General features: G+C 45.3%; 4 non-coding genes across 4 annotated transcripts; all 4 read right to left on the bottom strand.

Moving 5' to 3' along the window:
• Positions 1-833: 833 nt before the first annotated feature.
• trnap-agg (transfer RNA proline (anticodon AGG)) lies at positions 834-905 on the bottom strand. Its single transcript has one exon. It is a non-coding gene; the product is annotated as a tRNA-Pro (tRNA).
• A 2,901-nt stretch (positions 906-3,806) lies between these two features.
• trnap-agg (transfer RNA proline (anticodon AGG)) lies at positions 3,807-3,878 on the bottom strand. The gene has a single exon. It is a non-coding gene; the product is annotated as a tRNA-Pro (tRNA).
• A 2,901-nt stretch (positions 3,879-6,779) lies between these two features.
• On the bottom strand, positions 6,780-6,851 carry trnap-agg (transfer RNA proline (anticodon AGG)). Its single transcript has one exon. It is a non-coding gene; the product is annotated as a tRNA-Pro (tRNA).
• A 2,901-nt stretch (positions 6,852-9,752) lies between these two features.
• Positions 9,753-9,824, bottom strand: trnap-agg (transfer RNA proline (anticodon AGG)). Its single transcript has one exon. It is a non-coding gene; the product is annotated as a tRNA-Pro (tRNA).
• Between the last annotated feature and the right edge of the window lie 6,875 nt (positions 9,825-16,699).

Here is a 16,699-nt window from a genome sequence, read left to right on the forward strand (position 1 = left end):
CAGCGTTGGACTAACTATCTTGTGAAACTTGTTTTGTGACACGGAGAGCTTGCTGGTTCTTACAGCCGAAGTTGGTACACCAAGACACCAAACCAAAGGTAGAAAGCGTGGATACCCTGAAAAGGGGCTTTTGTGATCATCAGACTAGCAGCAACACAGTCCTTAATCAGAGCTGGACTGTTGACATCATAAGATGGCATTGGACTAACGATGATGGATAGCTTGCTTGCGGCGTGGGTGTCCGAGCGCGACAGCCCTCAGATACAGAAGGACAAGTTGAGGAAAAAGCAAGGGCTCATCTTGGTTTGGAACCTTTCTGGAGAGAACCTCTTGAGAGCCAAGCAGCCAGATCATCATGAAGCTCGGTTGAGGTGACGAGCAAAAATTTCCTCGATTACATAAGGAAGAGTTAACTGCAAGGTAAGGGCTCATCAGGGATTTCAACCCGAGACATCTCTCACCCAACATTAGAATCATACCCCTAGACCAACGAGTGAAATAGCCTATCTGGTTGTTTTACCTCAACGTACTGTTATTTTTGTTCATTTAAACACGCACAGGTTAGCACTGGTTTTATTACAAAGCTGTGATGACGTAGAGAGTTCACAAGTTCTCGTCACCTAAGTTGGCCCTCCACGATGCTAACCAATAGTGAGACCAAACCGGAAAGGGGTTGTCCCTGACGCTGGACTTCCCTGAAAGGTGTCAGAGCAAAAGGGGAGAAGGGTATGGAAGAACAAGTCCACAGAAACACATGCACCTATTTGCAAATGGAACCTCTCATGAACTAAACAGCCAAGCAACCCTGAGGTAGACTATTCCACATAACGCTTGGGCTCATCCGGGATTTGAACCCGGGACCTCTCGCACCCTAAGCGAGAATCATACCACTAGACCAACGAGCCAAACTGCCCACCAGTACTGCACCATGGACCACTGGTGTTCCACTGTACCCTACAAATGTATGTCCTTACAGTTCTGCAGGTTCATGCTAATAGTTTGAGATGCACAAGATATTACTGTGAAAGATGTGAACGATGACGGATAGCTTGCTCGTGGTGACTAGTATGACCAAAATGAAACTCTGTTACAGAAGGGCAAGTTGCGAAACAAGCAAGCTCTCACCTTGCTAGAACTCGTGAGAACCAAGCAGTCAAGCAAGAACCAAGCAGACAGCTCTTGGCGTTCGAGTAACTACATCGCGGTTGAATTGAAGAGCAGTAAGAGCTCATTCAGGATTTCAACCGGCGACATCTCACACACAAAGTCAGAATCAAATCCCTCGCCCGACCAGCTAAACGGCCAATCTGGCTGTTTCAACCTTAGTCAATGACACAAACCGTTTCAATGTAGTGGAATAGGTGCCTGCTACACATATTTTTGTTTTTTTCAGAGATCAATATGATATCGTTGAGCACTGGTTTTATTTCAAAGCTGTGATGACGAAGAGAGTTTGCAAGTTCTCATCACCGAAGTTGGTCCTCCAAGGCGCTAACCAGTAGGGAGACTAAACCCGAAAGGGGAGTCCCTTCAAATGGGCTTCCCTGAATAGTGTTTTGTGCAAAACGGTCCTCAGATTCAGAAGGGCATGTTCAGACAAAAGCAAGGGCTCGTATGGGATTTGAACCTGGCTAGAGAGAACCTCTTGACATTCACTGTGTCATGAAGCTCGGTTGCGGTGACGAGCAAAAAATTTCCTTGATTACAGAACGACGAGTTAACAGCAAGGAAAGGGCTCATGAGGGATTTCAACCCGGGACCACTCTCACCCAAAATTAGAATTATACCCCTAGACCATCAAGCCAAAGTCCTCATCAGGCTGGTTTACCTCAAGGTACTTTTGTTTCGGTTCATTTCCACTTGCACAACCGTCATAACATAGACAAGACTAGACATCCTAGAAAGTTCTACTTTCCTTTCCGATATGGCTCCAAGCTTAGGTCACCACACTAGCCATTTCAATTTAGTGGTATCGGTGCCCGCTACAGTTATTTTTTGCTTTTGTCTTTAGAGATCAAAGTAACATGGCTGAGCACTGGTTTTATTACACAGCTAGGGTTGCGTGGTGAAACGGGCGTTCCCTAAATATGGGCTTCCCTGAAAGGTGTACTGAGCAAAACTGGGCTCGGCTGCAGAAGGACAAGCTTATTTGAACCTTCTTGGATCACTCACGAACAAAGCAAGAAGCGAATACAGACCGTCCAGCTTGGAAAGCTTGGGCTCGTCCGGGAGTAAAATAAAACCCGGGACCTCTCGCACCCAAAGCGAGAATCATACCCCTAGACCAACGAGCCATACGAAGCCCACGAGGCACTATACCTTGCTAATATAGGTCCCTATCGTTCGGCGGGTTCACGCTCAACTTTTGAGGTAGTTGCACAAGATATTACTCTCTTAGAATTTTCAAGTCACCTATGCTTTTTTCAGGAATTATGTAGGGCTTTGCTGCTTTCGCTCTATTCAAACAGGGCTATAACTAATTGTTTTGGGAGATGGGAGATATCCCGAAGCAGGGTTTTTGATTCCCCAGAAAGTCGCAACAAGCTATCCCCTATCATAACCAGCAAAAAAAAAAAAAAAAACAACAAAAAAAACGTTGTTTATTTAGCCACGATTTATTACCACTGCAATAATTCCATCAACTACATTCTGTTGGCTAGGGCACATCCCCAACCAGTGCTCTTTAGAGTGATTTTGTCTGAATTAGGTTATTTTTGTTATTCAGAGATGGACACTTCCAGGTACAATCCAAAGAACACAAAGGAAGCCAATATTAAGCGGTAGGAACTCGGAACTTACGTTGTCCTCGTGGTTAGTGTGCAAGATGCTCCTTTCATCCTCTACTGGAACGTTGCTGAAAATGATTTCTTCTGGAATTTGCATTCCCTGAAAAGGGCCTCTGTGATAAGCAGTCAAGCATAAATGCGCTCCTTATTCACAGCTGGATTCTTCACATCACAAGATGGTCTCGGCCAGCGTTGGACTAACTATCTTGTGAAACTTGTTTTGTGACACGGAGAGCTTGCTGGTTCTTACAGCCGAAGTTGGTACACCAAGACACCAAACCAAAGGTAGAAAGCGTGGATACCCTGAAAAGGGGCTTTTGTGATCATCAGACTAGCATCAACACAGTCCTTAATCAGAGCTGGACTGTTGACATCATAAGATGGCATTGGACTAACGATGATGGATAGCTTGCTTGCGGCGTGGGTGTCCGAGCGCGACAGCCCTCAGATACAGAAGGACAAGTTGAGGAAAAAGCAAGGGCTCATCTTGGTTTGGAACCTTTCTGGAGAGAACCTCTTGAGAGCCAAGCAGCCAGATCATCATGAAGCTCGGTTGAGGTGACGAGCAAAAATTTCCTCGATTACATAAGGAAGAGTTAACTGCAAGGTAAGGGCTCATCAGGGATTTCAACCCGAGACATCTCTCACCCAACATTAGAATCATACCCCTAGACCAACGAGTGAAATAGCCTATCTGGTTGTTTTACCTCAACGTACTGTTATTTTTGTTCATTTAAACACGCACAGGTTAGCACTGGTTTTATTACAAAGCTGTGATGACGTAGAGAGTTCACAAGTTCTCGTCACCTAAGTTGGCCCTCCACGATGCTAACCAATAGTGAGACCAAACCGGAAAGGGGTTGTCCCTGACGCTGGACTTCCCTGAAAGGTGTCAGAGCAAAAGGGGGGAAGGGTATGGAAGAACAAGTCCACAGAAACACATGCACCTATTTGCAAATGGAACCTCTCATGAACTAAACAGCCAAGCAACCCTGAGGTAGACTATTCCACATAACGCTTGGGCTCATCCGGGATTTGAACCCGGGACCTCTCGCACCCTAAGCGAGAATCATACCACTAGACCAACGAGCCAAACTGCCCACCAGTACTGCACCATGGACCACTGGTGTTCCACTGTACCCTACAAATGTATGTCCTTACAGTTCTGCAGGTTCATGCTAATAGTTTGAGATGCACAAGATATTACTGTGAAAGATGTGAACGATGACGGATAGCTTGCTCGTGGTGACTAGTATGACCAAAATGAAACTCTGTTACAGAAGGGCAAGTTGCGAAACAAGCAAGCTCTCACCTTGCTAGAACTCGTGAGAACCAAGCAGTCAAGCAAGAACCAAGCAGACAGCTCTTGGCGTTCGAGTAACTACATCGCGGTTGAATTGAAGAGCAGTAAGAGCTCATTCAGGATTTCAACCGGCGACATCTCACACACAAAGTCAGAATCAAATCCCTCGCCCGACCAGCTAAACGGCCAACCTGGCTGTTTCAACCTTAGTCCATGACACAAACCGTTTCAATGTAGTGGAATAGGTGCCTGCTACACATATTTTTGTTTTTTTCAGAGATCAATATGATATCGTTGAGCACTGGTTTTATTTCAAAGCTGTGATGACGAAGAGAGTTTGCAAGTTCTCATCACCGAAGTTGGTCCTCCAAGGCGCTAACCAGTAGGGAGACTAAACCTGAAAGGGGAGTCCCTTCAAATGGGCTTCCCTGAATAGTGTTTTGTGCAAAACGGTCCTCAGATTCAGAAGGGCATGTTCAGACAAAAGCAAGGGCTCGTATGGGATTTGAACCTGGCTAGAGAGAACCTCTTGACATTCACTGTGTCATGAAGCTCGGTTGCGGTGACGAGCAAAAAATTTCCTTGATTACAGAACGACGAGTTAACAGCAAGGAAAGGGCTCATTAGGGATTTCAACCCGGGACCACTCTCACCCAAAATTAGAATTATACCCCTAGACCATCAAGCCAAAGTCCTCATCAGGCTGGTTTACCTCAAGGTACTTTTGTTTCGGTTCATTTCCACTTGCACAACCGTCATAACATAGACAAGACTAGACATCCTAGAAAGTTCTACTTTCCTTTCCGATATGGCTCCAAGCTTAGGTCACCACACTAGCCATTTCAATTTAGTGGTATCGGTGCCCGCTACAGTTATTTTTTGCTTTTGTCTTTAGAGATCAAAGTAACATGGCTGAGCACTGGTTTTATTACACAGCTAGGGTTGCGTGGTGAAACGGGCGTTCCCTAAATATGGGCTTCCCTGAAAGGTGTACTGAGCAAAACTGGGCTCGGCTGCAGAAGGACAAGCTTATTTGAACCTTCTTGGATCACTCACGAACAAAGCAAGAAGCGAATACAGACCGTCCAGCTTGGAAAGCTTGGGCTCGTCCGGGAGTAAAATAAAACCCGGGACCTCTCGCACCCAAAGCGAGAATCATACCCCTAGACCAACGAGCCATACGAAGCCCACGAGGCACTATACCTTGCTAATATAGGTCCCTATCGTTCGGCGGGTTCACGCTCAACTTTTGAGGTAGTTGCACAAGATATTACTCTCTTAGAATTTTCAAGTCACCTATGCTTTTTTCAGGAATTATGTAGGGCTTTGCTGCTTTCGCTCTATTCAAACAGGGCTATAACTAATTGTTTTGGGAGATGGGAGATATCCCGAAGCAGGGTTTTTGATTCCCCAGAAAGTCGCAACAAGCTATCCCCTATCATAACCAGCAAAAAAAAAAAAAAAACAACAAAAAAAAACGTTGTTTATTTAGCCACGATTTATTACCACTGCAATAATTCCATCAACTACATTCTGTTGGCTAGGGCACATCCCCAACCAGTGCTCTTTAGAGTGATTTTGTCTGAATTAGGTTATTTTTGTTATTCAGAGATGGACACTTCCAGGTACAATCCAAAGAACACAAAGGAAGCCAATATTAAGCGGTAGGAACTCGGAACTTACGTTGTCCTCGTGGTTAGTGTGCAAGATGCTCCTTTCATCCTCTACTGGAACGTTGCTGAAAATGATTTCTTCTGGAATTTGCATTCCCTGAAAAGGGCCTCTGTGATAAGCAGTCAAGCATAAATGCGCTCCTTATTCACAGCTGGATTCTTCACATCACAAGATGGTCTCGGCCAGCGTTGGACTAACTATCTTGTGAAACTTGTTTTGTGACACGGAGAGCTTGCTGGTTCTTACAGCCGAAGTTGGTACACCAAGACACCAAACCAAAGGTAGAAAGCGTGGATACCCTGAAAAGGGGCTTTTGTGATCATCAGACTAGCAGCAACACAGTCCTTAATCAGAGCTGGACTGTTGACATCATAAGATGGCATTGGACTAACGATGATGGATAGCTTGCTTGCGGCGTGGGTGTCCGAGCGCGACAGCCCTCAGATACAGAAGGACAAGTTGAGGAAAAAGCAAGGGCTCATCTTGGTTTGGAACCTTTCTGGAGAGAACCTCTTGAGAGCCAAGCAGCCAGATCATCATGAAGCTCGGTTGAGGTGACGAGCAAAAATTTCCTCGATTACATAAGGAAGAGTTAACTGCAAGGTAAGGGCTCATCAGGGATTTCAACCCGAGACATCTCTCACCCAACATTAGAATCATACCCCTAGACCAACGAGTGAAATAGCCTATCTGGTTGTTTTACCTCAACGTACTGTTATTTTTGTTCATTTAAACACGCACAGGTTAGCACTGGTTTTATTACAAAGCTGTGATGACGTAGAGAGTTCACAAGTTCTCGTCACCTAAGTTGGCCCTCCACGATGCTAACCAATAGTGAGACCAAACCGGAAAGGGGTTGTCCCTGACGCTGGACTTCCCTGAAAGGTGTCAGAGCAAAAGGGGAGAAGGGTATGGAAGAACAAGTCCACAGAAACACATGCACCTATTTGCAAATGGAACCTCTCATGAACTAAACAGCCAAGCAACCCTGAGGTAGACTATTCCACATAACGCTTGGGCTCATCCGGGATTTGAACCCGGGACCTCTCGCACCCTAAGCGAGAATCATACCACTAGACCAACGAGCCAAACTGCCCACCAGTACTGCACCATGGACCACTGGTGTTCCACTGTACCCTACAAATGTATGTCCTTACAGTTCTGCAGGTTCATGCTAATAGTTTGAGATGCACAAGATATTACTGTGAAAGATGTGAACGATGACGGATAGCTTGCTCGTGGTGACTAGTATGACCAAAATGAAACTCTGTTACAGAAGGGCAAGTTGCGAAACAAGCAAGCTCTCACCTTGCTAGAACTCGTGAGAACCAAGCAGTCAAGCAAGAACCAAGCAGACAGCTCTTGGCGTTCGAGTAACTACATCGCGGTTGAATTGAAGAGCAGTAAGAGCTCATTCAGGATTTCAACCGGCGACATCTCACACACAAAGTCAGAATCAAATCCCTCGCCCGACCAGCTAAACGGCCAATCTGGCTGTTTCAACCTTAGTCAATGACACAAACCGTTTCAATGTAGTGGAATAGGTGCCTGCTACACATATTTTTGTTTTTTTCAGAGATCAATATGATATCGTTGAGCACTGGTTTTATTTCAAAGCTGTGATGACGAAGAGAGTTTGCAAGTTCTCATCACCGAAGTTGGTCCTCCAAGGCGCTAACCAGTAGGGAGACTAAACCCGAAAGGGGAGTCCCTTCAAATGGGCTTCCCTGAATAGTGTTTTGTGCAAAACGGTCCTCAGATTCAGAAGGGCATGTTCAGACAAAAGCAAGGGCTCGTATGGGATTTGAACCTGGCTAGAGAGAACCTCTTGACATTCACTGTGTCATGAAGCTCGGTTGCGGTGACGAGCAAAAAATTTCCTTGATTACAGAACGACGAGTTAACAGCAAGGAAAGGGCTCATGAGGGATTTCAACCCGGGACCACTCTCACCCAAAATTAGAATTATACCCCTAGACCATCAAGCCAAAGTCCTCATCAGGCTGGTTTACCTCAAGGTACTTTTGTTTCGGTTCATTTCCACTTGCACAACCGTCATAACATAGACAAGACTAGACATCCTAGAAAGTTCTACTTTCCTTTCCGATATGGCTCCAAGCTTAGGTCACCACACTAGCCATTTCAATTTAGTGGTATCGGTGCCCGCTACAGTTATTTTTTGCTTTTGTCTTTAGAGATCAAAGTAACATGGCTGAGCACTGGTTTTATTACACAGCTAGGGTTGCGTGGTGAAACGGGCGTTCCCTAAATATGGGCTTCCCTGAAAGGTGTACTGAGCAAAACTGGGCTCGGCTGCAGAAGGACAAGCTTATTTGAACCTTCTTGGATCACTCACGAACAAAGCAAGAAGCGAATACAGACCGTCCAGCTTGGAAAGCTTGGGCTCGTCCGGGAGTAAAATAAAACCCGGGACCTCTCGCACCCAAAGCGAGAATCATACCCCTAGACCAACGAGCCATACGAAGCCCACGAGGCACTATACCTTGCTAATATAGGTCCCTATCGTTCGGCGGGTTCACGCTCAACTTTTGAGGTAGTTGCACAAGATATTACTCTCTTAGAATTTTCAAGTCACCTATGCTTTTTTCAGGAATTATGTAGGGCTTTGCTGCTTTCGCTCTATTCAAACAGGGCTATAACTAATTGTTTTGGGAGATGGGAGATATCCCGAAGCAGGGTTTTTGATTCCCCAGAAAGTCGCAACAAGCTATCCCCTATCATAACCAGCAAAAAAAAAAAAAAAAACAACAAAAAAAACGTTGTTTATTTAGCCACGATTTATTACCACTGCAATAATTCCATCAACTACATTCTGTTGGCTAGGGCACATCCCCAACCAGTGCTCTTTAGAGTGATTTTGTCTGAATTAGGTTATTTTTGTTATTCAGAGATGGACACTTCCAGGTACAATCCAAAGAACACAAAGGAAGCCAATATTAAGCGGTAGGAACTCGGAACTTACGTTGTCCTCGTGGTTAGTGTGCAAGATGCTCCTTTCATCCTCTACTGGAACGTTGCTGAAAATGATTTCTTCTGGAATTTGCATTCCCTGAAAAGGGCCTCTGTGATAAGCAGTCAAGCATAAATGCGCTCCTTATTCACAGCTGGATTCTTCACATCACAAGATGGTCTCGGCCAGCGTTGGACTAACTATCTTGTGAAACTTGTTTTGTGACACGGAGAGCTTGCTGGTTCTTACAGCCGAAGTTGGTACACCAAGACACCAAACCAAAGGTAGAAAGCGTGGATACCCTGAAAAGGGGCTTTTGTGATCATCAGACTAGCATCAACACAGTCCTTAATCAGAGCTGGACTGTTGACATCATAAGATGGCATTGGACTAACGATGATGGATAGCTTGCTTGCGGCGTGGGTGTCCGAGCGCGACAGCCCTCAGATACAGAAGGACAAGTTGAGGAAAAAGCAAGGGCTCATCTTGGTTTGGAACCTTTCTGGAGAGAACCTCTTGAGAGCCAAGCAGCCAGATCATCATGAAGCTCGGTTGAGGTGACGAGCAAAAATTTCCTCGATTACATAAGGAAGAGTTAACTGCAAGGTAAGGGCTCATCAGGGATTTCAACCCGAGACATCTCTCACCCAACATTAGAATCATACCCCTAGACCAACGAGTGAAATAGCCTATCTGGTTGTTTTACCTCAACGTACTGTTATTTTTGTTCATTTAAACACGCACAGGTTAGCACTGGTTTTATTACAAAGCTGTGATGACGTAGAGAGTTCACAAGTTCTCGTCACCTAAGTTGGCCCTCCACGATGCTAACCAATAGTGAGACCAAACCGGAAAGGGGTTGTCCCTGACGCTGGACTTCCCTGAAAGGTGTCAGAGCAAAAGGGGAGAAGGGTATGGAAGAACAAGTCCACAGAAACACATGCACCTATTTGCAAATGGAACCTCTCATGAACTAAACAGCCAAGCAACCCTGAGGTAGACTATTCCACATAACGCTTGGGCTCATCCGGGATTTGAACCCGGGACCTCTCGCACCCTAAGCGAGAATCATACCACTAGACCAACAAGCCAAACTGCCCACCAGTACTGCACCATGGACCACTGGTGTTCCACTGTACCCTACAAATGTATGTCCTTACAGTTCTGCAGGTTCATGCTAATAGTTTGAGATGCACAAGATATTACTGTGAAAGATGTGAACGATGACGGATAGCTTGCTCGTGGTGACTAGTATGACCAAAATGAAACTCTGTTACAGAAGGGCAAGTTGCGAAACAAGCAAGCTCTCACCTTGCTAGAACTCGTGAGAACCAAGCAGTCAAGCAAGAACCAAGCAGACAGCTCTTGGCGTTCGAGTAACTACATCGCGGTTGAATTGAAGAGCAGTAAGAGCTCATTCAGGATTTCAACCGGCGACATCTCACACACAAAGTCAGAATCAAATCCCTCGCCCGACCAGCTAAACGGCCAATCTGGCTGTTTCAACCTTAGTCAATGACACAAACCGTTTCAATGTAGTGGAATAGGTGCCTGCTACACATATTTTTGTTTTTTTCAGAGATCAATATGATATCGTTGAGCACTGGTTTTATTTCAAAGCTGTGATGACGAAGAGAGTTTGCAAGTTCTCATCACCGAAGTTGGTCCTCCAAGGCGCTAACCAGTAGGGAGACTAAACCCGAAAGGGGAGTCCCTTCAAATGGGCTTCCCTGAATAGTGTTTTGTGCAAAACGGTCCTCAGATTCAGAAGGGCATGTTCAGACAAAAGCAAGGGCTCGTATGGGATTTGAACCTGGCTAGAGAGAACCTCTTGACATTCACTGTGTCATGAAGCTCGGTTGCGGTGACAAGCAAAAAATTTCCTTGATTACAGAACGACGAGTTAACAGCAAGGAAAGGGCTCATGAGGGATTTCAACCCGGGACCACTCTCACCCAAAATTAGAATTATACCCCTAGACCATCAAGCCAAAGTCCTCATCAGGCTGGTTTACCTCAAGGTACTTTTGTTTCGGTTCATTTCCACTTGCACAACCGTCATAACATAGACAAGACTAGACATCCTAGAAAGTTCTACTTTCCTTTCCGATATGGCTCCAAGCTTAGGTCACCACACTAGCCATTTCAATTTAGTGGTATCGGTGCCCGCTACAGTTATTTTTTGCTTTTGTCTTTAGAGATCAAAGTAACATGGCTGAGCACTGGTTTTATTACACAGCTAGGGTTGCGTGGTGAAACGGGCGTTCCCTAAACATGGGCTTCCCTGAAAGGTGTACTGAGCAAAACTGGGCTCGGCTGCAGAAGGACAAGCTTATTTGAACCTTCTTGGATCACTCACGAACAAAGCAAGAAGCGAATACAGACCGTCCAGCTTGGAAAGCTTGGGCTCGTCCGGGAGTAAAATAAAACCCGGGACCTCTCGCACCCAAAGCGAGAATCATACCCCTAGACCAACGAGCCATACGAAGCCCACGAGGCACTATACCTTGCTAATATAGGTCCCTATCGTTCGGCGGGTTCACGCTCAACTTTTGAGGTAGTTGCACAAGATATTACTCTCTTAGAATTTTCAAGTCACCTATGCTTTTTTCAGGAATTATGTAGGGCTTTGCTGCTTTCGCTCTATTCAAACAGGGCTATAACTAATTGTTTTGGGAGATGGGAGATATCCCGAAGCAGGGTTTTTGATTCCCCAGAAAGTCGCAACAAGCTATCCCCTATCATAACCAACAAAAACAAACAAACAAACAAACAAAAAAAACGTTGTTTATTCAGCCACGGTTTATTACCACTGCAATAATTCCATCAACTACATTCTGTTGGCTAGGGGACATCCCCAACCAGTGCTCTATAAAGTGATTTTGTCTGAATTAGGTTATTTTTGTTATTCAGAGATGGACACTTCCAGGTACAATCCAAAGAACACAAAGGAAGCCAATATTAAGCGGTAGGAACTCGGAACTTACGTTGTCCTCATGGTTAGTGTGCAAGATGCTCCTTTCATCCTCTACTGGAACGTTGCTGAAAATGATTTCTTCTGGAATTTGCATTCCTTTAAAAGGACCTCTGTGATAAGCAGTCAAGCATAAATGCGCTCCTTATTCACAGCTGGATTCTTCACATCACAAGATGGTCTCGGCCAGCGTTGGACTAACTATCTTGTGAAACTTGTTTTGTGACACGCTGAGCTTGCTGGTTCTTACAGCCGAAGTTGGTACACCATGACACCAAACCAAAGGTAGAAAGCGTGGATACCCTGAAAAGGGGCTTTTGTGATCATCAGACTAGCAGCAACACAGTCCTTAATCAGAGCTGGACTGTTGACATCATAAGATGGCATTGGACTAACGATTATGGATAGCTTGCTTGTGGCGTGGGTGTCCGAGCGCGACAGCCCTCAGATACAGAAGGACAAGTTGAGGAAAAAGCAAGGGCTCATCTTGGTTTGGAACCTTTCTGGAGAGAACCTCTTGAGAGCCAAGCAGCCAGATCATCATGAAGCTCGGTTGAGGTGACGAGCAAAAATTTCCTCGATTACATAAGGAAGAGTTAACTGCAAGGTAAGGGCTCATCAGGGATTTCACCCCGTGACATCTCTTACCCAACATTAGAATCTTACCCCTAGACCAACGAGTGAAATAGCCTATCTGGTTGTTTTACCTCAACGTACTGTTATTTTTGTTAATTTAAACACGCACAGGTTAGCACTGGTTTTATTACAAAGCTGTGATGACGTAGAGAGTTCACAAGTTCTCGTCACCTAAGTTGGCCCTCCACGATGCTAATCAATAGTGAGACCAAACCGGAAAGGGGTTGTCCCTGACGCTGGACTTCCCTGAAAGGTGTCAGAGCAAAAGGGAAGCAGGGTATGGAAGAACAAGTCCACAGAAACACATGCACCTATTTGCAAATGGAACCTGCCCAAACTGCCCACCGGTGCTGCACCATGGACCATGGACCACTGGTGTTCCACTGTACCCTACAAATGTATGTCCTTACAGTTCTGCAGGTTCATGCTAATAGTTTGAGATGGTTACACAAGACATTACTGTGAAAGATGTGAACGATGACGGAAAGCTTGCTCGTGGTGACTAGTATGACCAAAATGAAACTCTGTTACAGAAGGGCAAGTTGCGAAACAGGCAAGCTCTCACCTTGTTAGAACTCGTGAGAACCAAGCAGTCAAGCAAGAACCAAGCAGACAGCTCTTGGTGTTCGAGTAACTACATCGCGGTTGAATTGAAGAGCAGTAAGAGCTCATTCAGGATTTCAACCGGCGACATCTCACACACAAAGTCAGAATCAAATCCCTCGCCCGACCAGCTAAACGGCCAACCTGGCTGTTTCAACCTTAGTCCATGACACAAACCGTTTCAATGTAGTGGAATAGGTGCCTGCTACACATATTTTTGTTTTTTTCAGAGATCAATATGATATCGTTGAGCACTGGTTTTATTTCAAAGCTGTGATGACGAAGAGAGTTTGCAAGTTCTCATCACCGAAGTTGGTCCTCCAAGGCGCTAACCAGTAGGGAGACTAAACCTGAAAGGGGAGTCCTTGCAAATGGGCTTCCCTGAATAGTGTTTTGCGCAAAACGGTCCTCAGATTCAGAAGGGCATGTTCAGACAAAAGCAAGGGCTCGTATGGGATTTGAACCTGGCTAGAGAGAACCTCTTGACATTCACTGTGTCATGAAGCTCGGTTGCGGTGACGAGCAAAAAATTTCCTTGATTACAGAACGACGAGTTAACAGCAAGGAAAGGGCTCATAAGGGATTTCAACCCGGGACCACTCTCACCCAAAATTAGAATTAGACCCCTAGACCATCAAGCCAAAGTCCTCATCAGGCTGGTTTACCTCAAGGTACTTTTGTTTCGGTTCATTTCCACTTGCACAACCGTCATAACATAGACAAGACTAGACATCCTAGAAAGTTCTACTTTCCTTTCCGATATGGCTCCAAGCTTAGGTCACCACACTAGCCATTTCAATTTAGTGGTATCGGTGCCCGCTACAGTTATTTTTTGCTTTTGTCTTTAGAGATCAAAGTAACATGGCTGAGCACTGGTTTTATTACACAGCTAGGGTTGCGTGGTGAAACGGGCGTTCCCTAAATATGGGCTTCCCTGAAAGGTGTACTGAGCAAAACTGGGCTCGGCTGCAGAAGGACAAGCTTATTTGAACCTTCTTGGATCACTCACGAACAAAGCAAGAAGCGAATACAGACCGTCCAGCTTGGAAAGCTTGGGCTCGTCCGGGAGTAAAATAAAACCCGGGACCTCTCGCACCCAAAGCGAGAATCATACCCCTAGACCAACGAGCCATACGAAGCCCACGAGGCACTATACCTTGCTAATATAGGTCCCTATCGTTCGGCGGGTTCACGCTCAACTTTTGAGGTAGTTGCACAAGATATTACTCTCTTAGAATTTTCAAGTCACCTATGCTTTTTTCAGGAATTATGTAGGGCTTTGCTGCTTTCGCTCTATTCAAACAGGGCTATAACTAATTGTTTTGGGAGATGGGAGATATCCCGAAGCAGGGTTTTTGATTCCCCAGAAAGTCGCAACAAGCTATCCCCTATCATAACCAGCAAAAAAAAAAAAAAAACAACAAAAAAAACGTTGTTTATTTAGCCACGATTTATTACCACTGCAATAATTCCATCAACTACATTCTGTTGGCTAGGGCACATCCCCAACCAGTGCTCTTTAGAGTGATTTTGTCTGAATTAGGTTATTTTTGTTATTCAGAGATGGACACTTCCAGGTACAATCCAAAGAACACAAAGGAAGCCAATATTAAGCGGTAGGAACTCGGAACTTACGTTGTCCTCGTGGTTAGTGTGCAAGATGCTCCTTTCATCCTCTACTGGAACGTTGCTGAAAATGATTTCTTCTGGAATTTGCATTCCCTGAAAAGGGCCTCTGTGATAAGCAGTCAAGCATAAATGCGCTCCTTATTCACAGCTGGATTCTTCACATCACAAGATGGTCTCGGCCAGCGTTGGACTAACTATCTTGTGAAACTTGTTTTGTGACACGGAGAGCTTGCTGGTTCTTACAGCCGAAGTTGGTACACCAAGACACCAAACCAAAGGTAGAAAGCGTGGATACCCTGAAAAGGGGCTTTTGTGATCATCAGACTAGCATCAACACAGTCCTTAATCAGAGCTGGACTGTTGACATCATAAGATGGCATTGGACTAACGATGATGGATAGCTTGCTTGCGGCGTGGGTGTCCGAGCGCGACAGCCCTCAGATACAGAAGGACAAGTTGAGGAAAAAGCAAGGGCTCATCTTGGTTTGGAACCTTTCTGGAGAGAACCTCTTGAGAGCCAAGCAGCCAGATCATCATGAAGCTCGGTTGAGGTGACGAGCAAAAATTTCCTCGATTACATAAGGAAGAGTTAACTGCAAGGTAAGGGCTCATCAGGGATTTCAACCCGAGACATCTCTCACCCAACATTAGAATCATACCCCTAGACCAACGAGTGAAATAGCCTATCTGGTTGTTTTACCTCAACGTACTGTTATTTTTGTTCATTTAAACACGCACAGGTTAGCACTGGTTTTATTACAAAGCTGTGATGACGTAGAGAGTTCACAAGTTCTCGTCACCTAAGTTGGCCCTCCACGATGCTAACCAATAGTGAGACCAAACCGGAAAGGGGTTGTCCCTGACGCTGGACTTCCCTGAAAGGTGTCAGAGCAAAAGGGAAGCAGGGTATGGAAGAACAAGTCCACAGAAACACATGCACCTATTTGCAAATGGAACCTGCCCAAACTGCCCACCGGTGCTGCACCATGGACCATGGACCACTGGTGTTCCACTGTACCCTACAAATGTATGTCCTTACAGTTCTGCAGGTTCATGCTAATAGTTTGAGATGGTTGCACAAGACATTACTGTGAAAGATGTGAACGATGACGGAAAGCTTGCTCGTGGTGACTAGTATGACCAAAATGAAACTCTGTTACAGAAGGGCAAGTTGCGAAACAAGCAAGCTCTCACCTTGTTAGAACTCGTGAGAACCAAGCAGTCAAGCAAGAACCCAGCAGACAGCTCTTGGCGTTCGAGTAACTACATCGCGGTTGAATTGAAGAGCAGTAAGAGCTCATTCAGGATTTCAACCGGCGACATCTCACACACAAAGTCAGAATCAAATCCCTCGCCCGACCAGCTAAACGGCCAATCTGGCTGTTTCAACCTTAGTCCATGACACAAACCGTTTCAATGTAGTGGAATAGGTGCCTGCTACACATATTTTTGTTTTTTTCAGAGATCAATATGATATCGTTGAGCACTGGTTTTATTTCAAAGCTGTGATGACGAAGAGAGTTTGCAAGTTCTCATCACCGAAGTTGGTCCTCCAAGGCGCTAACCAGTAGGGAGACTAAACCTGAAAGGGGAGTCCTTGCAAATGGGCTTCCCTGAATAGTGTTTTGCGCAAAACGGTCCTCAGATTCAGAAGGGCATGTTCAGACAAAAGCAAGGGCTCGTATGGGATTTGAACCTGGCTAGAGAGAACCTCTTGACATTCACTGTGTCATGAAGCTCGGTTGCGGTGACGAGCAAAAAATTTCCTTGATTACAGAACGACGAGTTAACAGCAAGGAAAGGGCTCATTAGGGATTTCAACCCGGGACCACTCTCACCCAAAATTAGAATTATACCCCTAGACCATCAAGCCAAAGTCCTCATCAGGCTGGTTTACCTCAAGGTACTTTTGTTTCGGTTCATTTCCACTTGCACAACCGTCATAACATAGACAAGACTAGACATCCTAGAAAGTTCTACTTTCCTTTCCGATATGGCTCCAAGCTTAGGTCACCACACTAACCATTTCAATTTAGTGGTATCGGTGCCCGCTACAGTTATTTTTTGCTTTTGTCTTTAGAGATCAAAGTAACATGGCTGAGCACTGGTTTTATTACACAGCTAG

The sequence above is a fragment of the Ictalurus punctatus genome, unplaced genomic scaffold (genome assembly GCF_001660625.3).
Source record: "Ictalurus punctatus breed USDA103 unplaced genomic scaffold, Coco_2.0 tig00163687, whole genome shotgun sequence".
NCBI lineage: Eukaryota > Metazoa > Chordata > Actinopteri > Siluriformes > Ictaluridae > Ictalurus > Ictalurus punctatus.